A 16,059-nucleotide genomic window follows, 5' to 3' on the forward strand; every position below is an offset into this window, starting at 1 on the left:
TGTAGTGTATATGGATTTTAGCAAGGCATTTGACAAGATGCCCATGCAAGGCTTATTGAGAAAGTAAGGAGGCATGGGATCCAAGGGGAAATTGCTTTGTGGATCCAGAACTGGCTTGCCCACAGAAGGCAAAGTGTGGTTGTAGACGGGTCATATTCTGCATGGAGGTCAATCATCAGTAGTGTGCCTCAGGGTCCCCTACTCTTCCTGATTTTTATAAATGACCTGGATGAAGAAATGGGGGGATGGGTTAGTAAATTTACTGACAACACAAAGGTTGGAGGTGTTGTGGATAGCGTGGAGGGCTGTCAGAGGTTACAGTGGGACATTGATAGGATGCAAAAATGGGCTGAGAAGTGGCAGATGGAGTTCAACCCTAGATAAGTGTGGGGTGGTTCATTTTGGTTGGTCAAATATGATAGCAGAATATAGCATTAATGGTAAGACTCTTGGCAGTGTGGAGGATCAGAGGGATCTTGGGGTTTGAGTCCATAGGACACTCAAAGCAGCTGTGCAGGTTGACTCTGTGGCCTTCATCAATCATGGGATTGAGTTTAGGAGCCAAGAGGTAATGTTGCAGATATATAGGACCCTGGTCAGACTCCACTTGTAGTACTATGCTCAGTTCTGGTTGCCTCACCACAGGAAGGATGTGTAAACCATAGAAAGCATGCAGAGGAGATTTACAAGGATGTTGCCTGAATTGGGGAGCATGCCTTATGAGAATAGGTTGAGTGAACTCGGCCTTTTTTCCTTAGAGCGACGGAGGATGAGAGGTGACCTGATAAAGGTGTATAAGATGAGAGGTATTGATCGTGTGGATAGTCAGAGGCTTTTTCCTTGGCCTGAAATGGCTAGCACGAGAGGGCACAGTTTTAGGGTGCTTGGAAGTAGGTACAGCGGAGATGCCAGGGGTAAGTTTTATACGCAGAGAGTGGTGAGTGTATGGAATGGACTGCCAGCGACAGTGGTGGAGGTGGATTTGATAGGGTCTTTTAAGAGACTCATGTACAGGTACATGGAGCTCAGATACATAGAGGACTATGGGAAAGCCTAGGTAATTTCTCAGGTAAGGACATGTTCAGCACAGCTTTGTGGGCCTGTATTGTGCTGTAGCTTTTCTATGTTTCTATGACAGAGTTAACAGTTCCATTGGACAATATTTTATTCAGGACATCTTTGGGTGTTAATGCAAACAACACACTTTCTCTCTATACTTTAATGTACATGGGATAAATAAATCTGAATCTGAATTGTGTGAGTGGACCCCAGTTCAGTAGATGTGAAGCTTTGGTTTAAGGGATACAGTTTCAGAATGCTTTTAAAGAAAGAAAAGGGAATGAAAGTGTGGAGAGATTAAAAGGCAGGAATTCCAGTTAATGAGAAATAGGCAGTGGATTGCTTCTCCACTAGTGAGATATAGGTGGAAGTTATGATCTTCATGTGGAGTCTAATTTATTGTTTTACGATGTCACCAATAGGTTGATGATAAGTTGGTAGGCCAATGTATAGATACTGAGGGTATTCCATTCATAACAAAGGCAGAGTGGAAAAAAAAGCCAGTGCAGGTGGTTTTCTGAGGCCATGACTGAATAAGTATGATCAAAGCCAGGTGAAGAAAGTCATAACAACCTGGATGACGGAGGAGAATATTGGTGTGGTGAACCGTGCCAAGAGATTGATGGAAAGGAATTGTCTACTGCAGAGACGGTCATATGGAATATCTTTCATGGTAAAGATCATTTCATTTCTATGCAAAATGGGCAAGAGAATGGCTAATGGAACTTAACTCAGACTAATGCAAAGTGATGCATTTTAGGGAGTTAAACCAGGCCAGGACACACACAGGAAATAGTTGGGCCATGGGGAGTTTTGTAGAATGGAGACATCTAGGGGTACAAGTACATATTTCCCTGAACGTGGCAACACAAGTAGACAGGATGGTGAAGGAGGTGTATGGTATGTTTGCCTTCGTTGGCCAAGGCATTGCATATAAGAGTTGGAATAGCATATAAATTGTTGGTTAGGCTGCACTTTTGAGCCTTTGAACCTTTCGAATCTTTTTGAGTATTGTATGCAGTTCTGGTCACAACATTATAAAATGGATGCATTTTGATAAAAATTATTTAATTTTTAACCATCTGGTCCAAAGGGCATGTTTCCATGCTGTATATTTCCATTAACTTAAAACTTGATCAGAAGGATTCTAAGACAGAATTTCCAAGGAGATGGGGATTCATTTTGAGATGACTATACAAGGATATTGGAGAGGACTGAAAGTTTGGAAATAGGATAGTAGTTTGCAAGAACAAGTATTGATAATCCATTTTTAAGGTGAAAGTGATAACAGATTTAAATGGGTGAAGGACAAAAGTAGAGAAAATCATTAATAATTTCTGCTAACATGGGGCTTGGTTAAAAAATTAGTAGGTGGGTGTCATGCACAAGAGGAAATCAGGGAGTTAAAGAGGTGAAGTTGGAGAGAGACCACAGATAAAGATGTAATCGTTAGCCAAGGTTTGGCTTGGTGGGTAGAAGAACAGGGAAAGGTTCATGAATCCTTTGCACTTGTTGATGAAACTGAGCATGAAGTGGAAGGAGGAGAGGAGCTTGAGAAGGCAATTTGTAATGGTGAACAGAGGAGGAATTTACTAATATTTTCAGCAGTGATTCTACCCCAGTGGGCAATTAGAACATAGAAAATTACAGCACAGTACATCCCTTAGGCCAATGATGATGTGCCAACATTTTAACATAAGCTATGATCAAACTCACCCTTGCCTCCCATATACCCTTTCTTTTTCATCACCTATGTGCTCATCTAAGAATTTCTTATATGCCCCTAATGTATCTGCCTCTACCACTACCCCTGGCGCCCACCACTCTGTGTTAAAAAAAACACCTCTGACACCCTCCCTATACTGTCCACCAATCACCATAAGGTTATGACCCCTGGTACTAGCCTGGCAAAAGATCTCTGGCTGTGCCTCTTACTGAACCCTGTCAAGTCACCTCTCATTCTCCTTCTTGCCGCAGAGCTTCGGAACGATTGTGCAGGATTGTATGTTATTTTATGTTGTCTAGGCAAATCTGGTTATTAGTAACTTAATGGCTATCCTTTATATACTTGACCCTGGACTTGAAGGAATGGCAAACAAGGAACTCGTTGATGAAGGAGGCCATGAAACTTGGTGGCATTATTAATTCTGTGAAATACTCCTTGAAAAGAGCATCATGGTCACAGCCACAGAGGATATAATTTGTGATTTTGATAAGAAGCCCTTTAAAACTATGGATAAAATGGAGTCCTGACTGAAAAGAGAACGAAAAGTTTAAGAAAGACTTGGTGAGGATGAAATGGTTGAGATTCAATTCTTGAATCAATAAGGGCAGGGAGAAGTGGTTGTAGAGGGAGCAATAGGCAGAGGTATGCAGCTGAGTGTAGGACTTGGTGATCACCACAATTTTATTGAAAGAGGAAAAAATATGTTAATAAAACACGAAATACTGAGCCGCAGAAATTTGAAACGCAGAGAATTGGAAACATGGCTTCATGGCATCTGCAGAGATAAATAAATTAAAGTTTTTAGACCCTCCAGCAGAACAAAATGCTATTACAAATCAAGTACAATTTAATGCAACAGAACAAAAGGGCAGGAGAGTATGAACACATACTCGCATAAAGGTGAGTAAAATTACTTGCAAAGGAAATAGAGCTCTTACACCAAGCAATGTGAGAATATAATCAATCCAGTTAGTAATGGAAGTTGATGTGTTTGAAATAAATTTCAGCCGCTAAAGACAGGACAAATGACTGAAGTGTCACAGATGACATCGTATGGTAGGAAGATTGGGAGAAGGGGCAAGCTGTGATGATGCGGGATTCATTAGTTAGGGGAACGGAAAGGAGGTTTTGTTGATGAGAAGGAGAATCCTGGTGTGTGGAGCAAAAAGTGATGGGGGAGATCTTGAATAAATTTTTTGCACCTGTGTGTACTCAGGGGACGGATACCGTCCATAGAAGTGAGGCAAAGTGGCATCAATCTCATGGACCCTATACAAATTATAAAGGAGGAGGTGTTTGCTGTCCTTAGGCAAATCAGGGTGGACAATCAGTGTTCTCTCAGATTCTATGGGAAGCAAGTGCTAGCATCCTAGCAGAGAAATTTAAATCATCCTTAGTGACAGGAGAGGTACCACAGTATTTGTTATGCAGATTAAGAAAGGCTGTAAACATAAACCAGGAAATTATAGGCTGGTGAGTTTGACATCAGTTGTGGGAAAGTTATTAGAAGGTATTGTAAGGGACCGGATATATAAATATTTGGATAATCATGGACTGATTAGGGATAGATAGCATGCCTTTGTGTGCGGTAAGTCATGTCTAACCAATCTTACAGTGTTTTACGAGGAAGTTGCCAGAAAAGTGAATGAAGTCAAGGCAGTGGATGGTGTCTACATGGACTTCAGCAAAGAATTTAACAAGGTCCCGCATGGGAGGTTTGTCAAGAAGGTTCAGTAACTCGGCATTCAAGATGAGGTTTTAAATTGGATTAGACATTGGCTTTGTGGAAGAAGCAACAGAGTGGTAGTAGATGGTTACCTCTCTGACTGGAGGCCTGTGACTAGTGGAGTGCCACAGAGATCGGAGCTGGGTCCATTATTGTTTATTATCTGTACCAAACAATCTGGATGATAATGTGGTTAACTGGATCAGCAAATTTGCGGATAACACCAAGACTGGGAGTGTAGTGGACAGCAAGGAAGACTATCATATCACGGCTTGCACAGTGATCTGGATCAGCTGGAAAAATGGGCTAAAAATGGCAGATGGAATTTAAAGCAGACAAGCACAAGGTGTTGCACTTTGATAGAACCAACCAGGGTAGGTCTAACACAATGAACAGCAGGGCACTGAGGAGTGTGGTAGAACAAAGCGATCTGGGAATACAGGTCCATAATTCATTGAAAGTGGCATCACAGGTAGATAGGGTCATAAAGAAAGCTTTTGGCACATTGGCCTTCATAAATCTAGGTGTAAAAGGGAGGTGAGTGGATAGGTGGTAATGAGGGACAATGAAATGATGGACAAATTGAGTAAGTATTTTGCATCAGTCCTTACTGTGCAGACACTAGCAGTATGGTAGAAGTTTCAGTTGTCAGGGGGCATGAAGTGTGAAGCTACCATAACGAGAGAGAAGATTCTTGGGAAACAGAGAGATCTGAAGGTAGATAAATCACCTGGACCAGATGGTATACACCCCAGAGTTCCGAAAGAGGTGGCTGAAGAGATCGTGGAGGCATTAGTAATGATCTTTCAAGAATCACTAGATTCTTGAATGGTTCTGGAAGACTGGAAAATTAAATGCAGAGAAAATACAAAAACCTGAGGTGCAAAGAGACTTGGGAGTCTTTGAGCAACACACACAAAAAATGCTGGTGAACGCAGCAGGCCAGGCAGCATCTATAGGAAGAGGTACCTATAGATGCTGCCTGGACTGCTGCGTTCACCAGCATTTTTTGTGTGTATTGCTTGAATTTCCAGCATCTGCAGATTTCCTCGTGTTTGGGAGTCTTTGTGCAGGATTCCCTAAAGGTTAATTTGCAGGTTGAGTCTGCGGTGAGGAAGGCAAAAGTGATGTTAGCATTTATTTTAAGAGGATTAGAACGTAAAAGCAAGGATGTAATGTTGAAACTTTATAACGCACTGGTGAGGCCTCACTTGGAGTATTTTGAGCAGGTTTGTGCCCCTTATCTTAGAAGGGATGTGCTGGAACTGAATAGGGCTCAAAGGAGATTCATGAAAATGGTTCCAGGACTGAATGGCTAGAAATATGAAGAATGTGTGATGGCTCTGGGCCTGTATTCACTAGAATAAAGAAAAATGAGGGGTGACCTTATTGAAACCTATTGAATGGTGAATAGCTTGATAGAGTGGATGTGGAGAGGATGTTTCCTATGGTGGGAGGGTCTAGGACCAGAGGACACAGCCTCAGAATAGAAGGGTCCTTTTAGAATGGAAATGAGGAGGAATTCCTTTAGCCAGAGAGTGGTGAATCTGTGAAATTTGTTGCCAGCTGTGGGGTTCAAGTCTTTATGTATGTTTAAGATAGAGTTTAATAGATTCTCGATTGGTCATGGCATGAAGGGATATGGGGAGCAGGCAGGAGATTGGGGCTGAGAGGAAAATTGGATCAGCTGTGATGAAATGGTGGAGTTGACTCGATGGGCCAAATGGCCTAATTCTGTTTCTTTATCTTATGGTCTTATGGTATTATTGCGTACAGGAGATGGGATGTTATGTTAAAGTTGTGTAAGACATTGGTGAGGCCTAATTTGCAGTATTGTGTGCAGTTTTGGTCACCTACCTACAGGAATGATGTAGATAAGGTTGAAAGAGTACAGAGAAAGTCTACAAAGATGTTACCAGGTCCGGAGGACATGAGTTATAAAGAAGGATTGAATAGGTTTGGACTTTATTCCTTATAAGGTAGGAGATTGAGAGCAGATAGCGTAAATGCAAGAAGGTTTTTTCCAGCAACGCACATAGAAGTTGCTAGTGAACGCAGCAGGCCAGGCAGCATCTGTAGGAAGAGGTATAGTTGACGTTTCGGGCCGAGACCCTTCGTCAGGACTAACTGAAAGAAGAGCTAGTAAGAGATTTGAAAGTGGGAGGGGGAGGGGAAGATCTGAAATGATAGGAGAAGACAGGAGGGGCAGGGATGGAGCCAAGAGCTGGACAGTTGATTGGCAAAAGGGATATGAAAGGATCATGGGACAGGAGGCCTTGGGAGAAAGAAAAGGGGGAGGGAGAGAAAGCCCAGAGGAAGGGCAAGGGGTATAGTGAGAGGGACAGAGGGAGAAAAAGGAGAGAGAGAAACAGAATGTGTGAATATAAATAAATAAATAACGGATGGGGTACGAGGGGGAGGTGGGGCATTAGCGGAAGTTTGAGGTGTCAGGTTGGAGGCTACCCAGATGGAATATAAGGTGTTGTTCCTCCAACCTGAGTGTGGCTTCATCTTGACAGTAGAGGAGGCCATGGTTAGACATATCAGAACGGGAATGGGACATGGAATTAAAATGTGTGGCCACTGGGAGATCCTGCTTTCTCATGTTTACGTTTTTAAAAGGTTTTTTCCCACTGAGGTTGGGTGAGACTATAACCAGAGGTCATGGGTTAAAGGTCAAAGGTGAAATGTTTAAGGGGGACATGAGGGGAAACTTCTTCACTCAAAGGGTTGTAAGAGTGTGGAATGAGCTGCTGGCACAGGTGGTGCACGGGAGCTCAATTTCAATGTTTAAGTGAAGTACAGAGATGCTGGAGTATGAAGGGCTATGGTCCCAGTGCAGGTTGATGGGAGTAGGCAGTTTAAATGGTTTTTGCATGGACTAGTTGCACTGTACTTTTCTATGACTCTATGAAGGATTTACATTACAAAATAATGTAAGAAGGTAAGGAAGTGAACAAGAGGAAGAACAAAGAACAAAGTTCAAAGTTAATTTATTATCTGAGTACATATATGTCACATATGCAACCATGACATTTGATTTCTTGTGGCATACTCAGTAAATCGAAGAACCATAAAAGACTTAATGAAAGACTGCATGAACAGCAAGAGACAACAAACTTTGTGAATACAAAATAATAACAGAAATAATAATTAATAAATAAGCAACAAATATGGAGAAAATGAGATAAAGAGTCATTGAAAGTGAGTCCATAGTTTGTGGAAACATTTCAGTGATGAGGCAAGGGAAATTGAGCGAAGTTATCTCCACTGGTTCAAGAGACTGATGGTTGAGGGGTAATAATCTGTTCCTAAATCTGGTGGTGTGAGTCCTGAGGCTTCTGTCATCATCATCAGCGATCACTCGTAGTCGAGTATGATTCTTCTCCTGGTGGTTGATCTGGTCACTTGTGGGTCTTGAGATGACCGAAGAGGCCGATCCGTGACCCACAAGTTCTATTGTGGTGTTGGCAGGCGTAGGTAATTGAAGTGGTGGTGGATGTAGCTGATTTCCAATCTCTCTTTACATTGAAGCCACTTAGTCTCAGTGGCAAGGTGAGGAACTTTGAGCCGTGCAGTCCCCTCAAAGGCAGTACTTCTCCAGCTTTTCCTACCCTGTGCTAATTTCTCCCATCCATTCAGGTTGATGTGGCACTTCCTCAGGTGGGTCTTGATATTGTCTTTGATCCGCTTTTTCTGCCCTCCAGGAGTGCGCTTTACATCCTTGTGTTGGCCGAACAGGAGTTGTTTAGGAGACAGGAGTCAGGCATACAGATGATGTAGCCAACCCATCGCGATTGGTGTTGAGTCACGGTTGTGGCTATGGAGTTAATGTTAGCTTCCTCCAGGATGCTGGAATTAGTAAGCCTGTTCTTCCACCAACTCTCAGAATCTTTCCTTGATGGTAAGTTTCTAGTAAGTTTATGTGCCTGCTGTATGTTGTCCATGACTCTGCTCCATATAGCAAGGAGGGGAGGACTAGAAGCTTAGTGTTGGTCTTGGTATCCTGATCTTCAAAAACCCTCTTTCTCATCCTGGCAAAAGTTCCTACTCTGCGATTTATTTCAAGGTCAATGTTGGCTCTTGAAGAAAGAAGGCTGCCAAGATTTGGGAAAAGATTTTCCCATATCTTGAGGCTCCTATACCTTCCTCCAGATGGCACCAGCGAAAAGGATGGTGGGGATCCCTGCTTTCCTACAACAGCTTTCTGTGTATTTGTGGTCAATGGTGGGGAGGGCTTTACCTGCAATGGACTGGGCCATGTCCACTAAATTCTGTAGGAGTTTCCATTCAAGGTCACTGGTGTTTCCATACCAGGCCATCATGCAGCCAGTCAGTATACTTTCAAGCACACAGTTTGTCAAAGTTTTAGATGTCATGCTAAATCTTTGCAAACTTCTAAGGAAGTAAAGGTGCTGCTGTGTTTTCTTGTAATCGCACTTACATACTAGGCCCAGGACAGATCCTCTGAAATGTTAACACCAAGGAATTTAAATTTGCTGACACTCTCCATCTCTGATCCTCTGAAGGGGATTGGCTCTTGGACATCTGGTTTCCTCCTCAAGAAGTAAATAATCAAATCCTTGGTCATGCTGACACTGAATGAAAGTTTGTAGTAGCATCATTCAGCCAGGATTTCAATCTGCTTCCTTTTATGCTAAATCGTCATCACATTTGATTTGGCCTACGACAGTGGTGATGACAGCAAACTTGAATATGGGCATTGGAGGGGTGCTTCAGAATGCCTTGAGCGGTAATAGCCTTGATCCTCACCTTCCACATTTACTGGATCATCCGTCACAATTTCCACCAGCTTCGATAAAATTCCATAAACAGACTCATCTTTCCCTCCCTTTTCAGCAATTCATAGGAACCCATCCTTTGTTAACTCCCCCGTCTGCTCTTCTGTCCTTACAAACCACTCCCCTGCTTTCTGCATCGACAGGAGATGCGATACACATTCTTATAACTGTTCCCTTCCCATCATTCGGGTATCCAATTCGTCTTTCTAAGTGAAGCAGCATTTCACTCGTACCTCTTCTAGTCTATGATTCTGCATTCACTGTTCACAATGTAGTCTCCTCTACTTTGCAGAAACCAAATGTGAATTGGCTGGCTACTTCGTGAAGCACCTGTGTTCGGTCTGCTGGAGTAACCCTGAGCATCCTAGTGCCTGGCACTTTAATTCACTGCCCCACTCTGGCCTTCTGACTGTGGTCTCTTACATTGTTACAGTGAGGCTCAGTTTAAGTTTGAGTAACAACTCCATCTAGGCATGTTGCAACCTTTTGGACCCTGTTCTCTGTTTTTGAAACCTTCTTTGTCTGATCAAAAATGGCCACATCCACTGTAACTCATCTGTAGTATTGGCTCAGTTTTTTTGTCTCCCAAGCGTTGCCTGATCTGCCAAGTATATTCTCTAGCCCTGCAGTTTGCACTCTTTTTGTCTGTAATATCACTCAGTAAGTGCCACCATGAAGCCATCAGCCACAACTTATCTCCATAGCAACTTTGGCCAACCCCAGCCTCATTGTATCACAGATATACTCCTTGAGCCATCCATTCCTCTTATCACCTCTTCTGCAACTTAATACTGTCAAGTTTTCAAGCTTCTTGCCCAATTCTAATAAAAGATCTTTAACTGAAAACATTAAACCTTGTTTCTCTGTTCTCAGATGTTACCAGGCCTTCGAGGGTTTTCAACATTCTCCCTTATCAGTTCATGCTTCCATTTTTAAAAGCTTTTTTTTCAGTCTGCTTTTTGTCCCACAAACAATTTCTTCTTAATTTTGCCCTCACCCACACCACACTCTCACTTTCCGTGAACCTCCCCAGTACACCGTTGGACTGTGGAAGGACACTGGGGCACTCGGGGAAAGCCCACATATTCCATGGGGAGGGTCCAATGCCTCAAGCTGAGCCATTTACTAGTTCTATTAAAATAGAATTAATTCTATTAATAATATTAATTCTATTTTATTATTAATTCCATTTATCAGTACTTGGTCTATAGCCTACACTGCCTTAGTGATTAAAGTGCTTGATCCAAATATTTCTTAGTTATTGTAAGAATAAAGATGAGAGAAAGATTGAAATATTAGCTTTATGTGTCACATATGCTTTGAAACATCAAAACGTCCTGTGAAATGCTTCGTTTGCGTCAAATCAAATCAGCAAGGATTGTGCTGGGCAAATGTTGCCACACCTCCAGGACCAACGTAGCATACCCATAACTCACTGTAAATTGAGTTGGTTGCTGTAAATTGTTCTGTGGTTAGGTTAGCGTTGAATTGGAGTTGTCAGGGGTTGGTGGAGTGGCGCTGGAGGGCCTACTCCCTGTTGTATCAGTATGGATGGGTACACAATGGGTACCCTGTTTTTGGAATCCGGAGGAAACCAGAGCACCTGGAGGAAGCCCACCAACTCCTTACAGATAGCAGTGGAAATCGAACGCCAATCAGTGTTTACTGGGGCTGTAACAGCATTACGCTGCCATGCTACTATCACCTTCTGCCACCATCACCATCTCAGGCAGTGCATCCCAGTTGGCAGCCACCCTCTAGGTGGAAAAATTCTTCCTCAGACCCACTCTAAATGCTAACACCCCCCACTCCCAGCTCCCCAATTTTCATCTTAAATCTGTATCATCCATTAATAGGACCCTCCTGCCATGGAGAAAGTTGTTTTACTATCCACCTATCTGGTTCTCATAATGTTATATAGTTATGTCAGGTTTCCTGACAGCCTCCTCTGCTCCAAAGAAAACAAACTTAGCCTATTGGCCTCTTCTCACAGATGAAACATTGCTTCTCAGATACGTTGATTGATTCCAATTTCCTTGCCCTAAATGCCTCATTCCATTATGTGCTAACATCCATATTTGAATGTTTCCTTCAGTAACCCAGCAAGCCATTCACTGCCAGTGCCATATTTAACTTCATTCATTTCCTCCAGGTTGCATGTGTCCCCAGAGCAACTCATTCAGTCCAGGTTATACCTGTATTGCCGGTCAGTATTTATTTTAGCAAGATTTGGAGAGCAAGATTGAGGACCCCAGGGCAAGATTGCTGTATCGGAGGGAAATGAAGAATTGCTGCATTCTGTGTTTTACTGAGACATGGCTTATTCCAAAAATGCCAGATTCGGCGATCAGACCCGAAGGCTTCTTGATACACAGAACGGAGTGAACTGCTGATTCAGAAAAGTCAAAAGGACAGGATGTGTGTTTCATGGTAAACTCTAGGTGGTGCTCCGATGTGGCGGTTATGTTGTACTCATGTTCCCCTGACCTGGAACATCTAACAATCAAGTGCCGACCATTCTATTTACTATAAGTGTTCTCCTCCATGATCCTGATCACGGTTCACATACCACCATTGGACAACTGTAATCAGGCACTTGTGACACTGCATGCTGCCATCAGCAAACAAGAAACAGTCCACCTCGAAGTGTTTCAAATCATAGTCGGGGACTTCAGTGAAGCTTGCTTGAAGAAATCTCTACCCAATTACCATCAGCATATAAACTGTAGCACCAGAGGCCCCACAGCAATATACCACTGCTATACTTCGATAAAGAATGCCTACTGATCTATGCCTAGACCACATTTCGGGAAATCTGATCACCTGGCTGCCCCTGTCCTACCTAAGTAAAAGCAGAGGCTAAAGAGCAAGGCTCCAGAGATAGGGACAACAAAGGGGAGATCGTGGGAGGGAGAGGAGCAGCTATGGAATTGTTTCGAGTCAGTGGACTGGGCTGTGTTCAAGGACTCAATGGTGGATCTGAATGAATACAACGTTGTTGTCACTGACTTTATAACATAGTCGTAGATGAGTGTGTCCCCACAAAATCATTCAAAGACTTCCCAACCAGAAGTTCTGGATGAACCAAGATATCCACAATCTGCTGAGGGCCAGGTTAGAGGTATTGAGGACTGGGATACGCGTAAGGTACAAGAAGTCGAGGTATGATCTCAGGAAAGCCACCTCACAGGCAAAGTGACAATTCCAAACTAAACTTGAATCAGTGATAAGTGTGGCAGAGCTTGAATGCTATTACCTCTTACAAAGTGAAATCAGGCACATAGGTGACAACAAGGCTTTGCTTCCAGATGAGCTTAATGCCTTCTATGCTTGCTTTGACTGTCAAAATAGGGGGGGAACCTTCACGAACTCCCACAGCCTCTGATGATCCTATGATTTCAGTCTCTGAGGCTGACATGAAAGCATCCTTCAGTAGGGTGAATGCACAGAAAGCATCCGGCCCACATGGGGTACCTGGTTGAGTACTAACGACCTGTGCTGATCAACTGGCTGGAGTGTTCACCAACATCTTTAACCTCTCACTTTGGCAGTCTGAGATACCCACCTGCTTCAAGCAGGCCTCAATTATACCAGTGCCTGAGAAGAATGTGGTAATCTGCTTAATGACTACTGGCCAATAGCACTTCTTACATCCACTGTGATGAAGTAATTTGAGAGGTTGGTTTTGAAACATATCAACTCCTGTCTGGGAAGCAACTCAGATCCACTCCAATTTGCCTAAGAGCCCAACAAATCCACGGGAGATGCCACGTCATTGGCTCTTCACTCAATCTGGAACAGCTGGACAGCAAAGATGCATACATCAGGATGCTCTTTATTGATTGCAGCTAGGCATTCAATACTACCATCCCCACAAAACCAATCATTAAGCTTCAAGTCCCAGACCTTAATATCTCTTTGTGTAACTGGATCTTCGATTTCTTCACTTGCAGACCCCAGTCAGTTCAGATTGGCAACAACATCTCTTCCATTGAAACACAGGACAATTTATAATGACCAATTAACCTACTAGCCAGTAGTTTTTTGGACTGTGGGAGGAAACTGGAGCACCCAGAGGAAACCTATGCATACACATACAACCTTTTTATTGAGGACACTGGAGTTGAACTTTGAACTCCTATGCTCTGATCTGTCATCCTAACTGCTACATTACCGTGCACTCATATATAAGACCATAAGACCTAGGAGCAGAATTAGGCCATTCGACCCATTGGGTCATCTCTACCATTCTATTCTCAACCCCATTCTCCTGCCTTCTCCCCATAAACCTTGACTAATCAAGAACCTAACAACCTCTGCTTTAAATATACTCAATGACTTGGCCTCCAATGCCACCCATGGCAATGTATTCCATAGATTCAATACCCTATGGAAAAGAAACTCCTCCTCACCTCTGTTCTAAATGGACACCTGAGTCTGTGCCCTCTGGTCCTAGACTCACCCACTATAGGAAACATACTATCCACTACCCCCCTGTTTACGCCTTTCAATATTCCATAACTTCCCCCTTAATTTTTCTGAGCTCCATGAGTACAGGCCCAAAGCCATCAAATGCTCCTCATACATTCACTCTTTTATACCCAGAAATATTCTCGTGATCCTCCTTTGGATCCTCCCCAATGTTAGCTCATCTTTTCTTAGATAAGGGGCCCAAAACTGCTCACGATACTTCAAGTACCATCTGACCAATTCTAGTCCTCTCGAAATTAATGCCAACTTTGCATTTGGCTTCCTTACCATCAACTCACCTGCAAGTTAGCATTTAGGGAATCCTACACAAGGATCCCCAAGCCCTTTGCAGCTCTGAGTTTTGAAATTTCTCCTCGTTTAGAAGATAGTCCATGCCTTTTTTTCTCCTACCAACGTGCATGACCATACACCACCCTACACTATATTCCATCTGCCACTTTTTTGCCCATTCTGAAGACTCCCTGTTTCCTCAACACTACTTGTCCCTCCACCTATCTTCATATTGTCCTTAAACTTGGCCACACAGCCATCAGTTCCGTCATCCAATCATTCCCATGTAATGCGAAAAGAAGTGGTCCCAACTCTGACCCCTGCGGAGCATGACTTGTCACTGGCAGCCTTGTTTTAACTCTTAGCCTCGTACCAATCATCCAATCTCTGTCCATGCTAGTATCTTTTCTGTAACACCATGGGCCCTTATCTTGTAAGCAGCCTTAGGTGCAGTGCCTTGTCAAAGGCCTTCTCAAAATCCAGGTAAACAACATCCACTGACTCGCCCTATCTATCCTGCCTGTTATTTCCTCAAAGAATTCCAGCAGGTTTGTCAGGCATGATTTCTCCTTAAGAAAAACATGTTGACTTTGGCCTGTTTTATTATGTGCCTCCATGTAGCTCGAAACCTCATCCTTAACATCTTCCCAAACACTGAAGTCAGGCTAACAGGCCAATAAATTTCTTTCTTCTGCCTCCCTCCCACATTTTTAAAGAGTGGAGTGACATATTCAATTTTCCAGTACTCTGGAATCATTCTAGAAAACAGTGATTCTTGAACACAAAATAATCTGCAGATGCTGGGATCAAAGCAACACACAACATGCTGGAGGAACTCAGCAGGTCGAGCAGCAGCGGTGGAAACGGTGAGCCGACGTTTTGGGCCGGAACCCTTTGTAGTGGTTCTTGAAACTAGATCAATCTCTTCAGTTACCACTTTCAGAATCTTGGGCTGTCTTATTTACATACCTTTTCTATCTCCCATTGTAAATTGCAGCCTACATCTTGGCTACTGTTTGGAGGCCTGTATGTAACTCCCACCAGGGTCTTTTTACCCTTGCAGTTTCTTAACTCTACTCACAAGGATTTTACTTCTTTCAATCCTATGTCATCTCTTCCCAAGGATTTGATTTCATTTTTTTTTTACCAACAGAGCCACCCCACCCTCTTTGCTTACCTGCCTGTCTTTTCGATACAGTGCGTATCCTTGGATGTTAAGCTCTCAGTTATGATCCTCTTTCAGTCTCAGTGATGCCCACAACGTTGTACCTGCCAATCTCTATTGGACTACAACATCATCTAACTTATTCCATATACTGCATGCATTCAAATATAACAATATCACTCCTGTATTGACCCTTTTAGATATTTCTCCCATATTACGCTTCAACTTGTCCCACTGACCGCAATTTTGCCCCATCATCTGCCTGTCCTTCCTCCCAGTCTCACTACACACTGCATCTACTTGCGTACCGAATGCCCCATCCTCAGCCTTATCATTCTGGTTTCCATCCCCCTGCCAACTTAATTTAAACCATCCCTCCCCCAACAACTTAAACAAACCTAACTGCAAGAATGTTGGTCCCCCTTCGGTTCAAATATAAACTATCCTTTTTGTACAGGTCATATCTTACCCAGAAGAGATCCCAATGATCCAGAACTATGAAACCCTGCCCCCACATCAATTCCTTAGCCATGCATTCATCTGCCAAATCTTCCTATTCTTACTCTCACTGGCACGTGGCACAGGCAGCAATCCAGAGATTACTACCCTGGAGGTCCTACTCTTCAGCTTCTTACCTAAATCCCTATATTCTCTGATAAGGATCTCCTCCCTATTCCTACCTATGTTGTTGGTACCAATCATCATGGCTCCGTCTGTCTAAGTAGACAATGGATGCACCCGTTCCGGGGCGCAGACCTGGGCGATAAATATGGAGATCTTGGGCTGCCCAGACATCAAGATCCCCCTCTCGGCCTTGTGG

The sequence above is a fragment of the Mobula birostris genome, chromosome 17 (genome assembly GCF_030028105.1).
Source record: "Mobula birostris isolate sMobBir1 chromosome 17, sMobBir1.hap1, whole genome shotgun sequence".
Taxonomy (NCBI): domain Eukaryota; kingdom Metazoa; phylum Chordata; class Chondrichthyes; order Myliobatiformes; family Myliobatidae; genus Mobula; species Mobula birostris.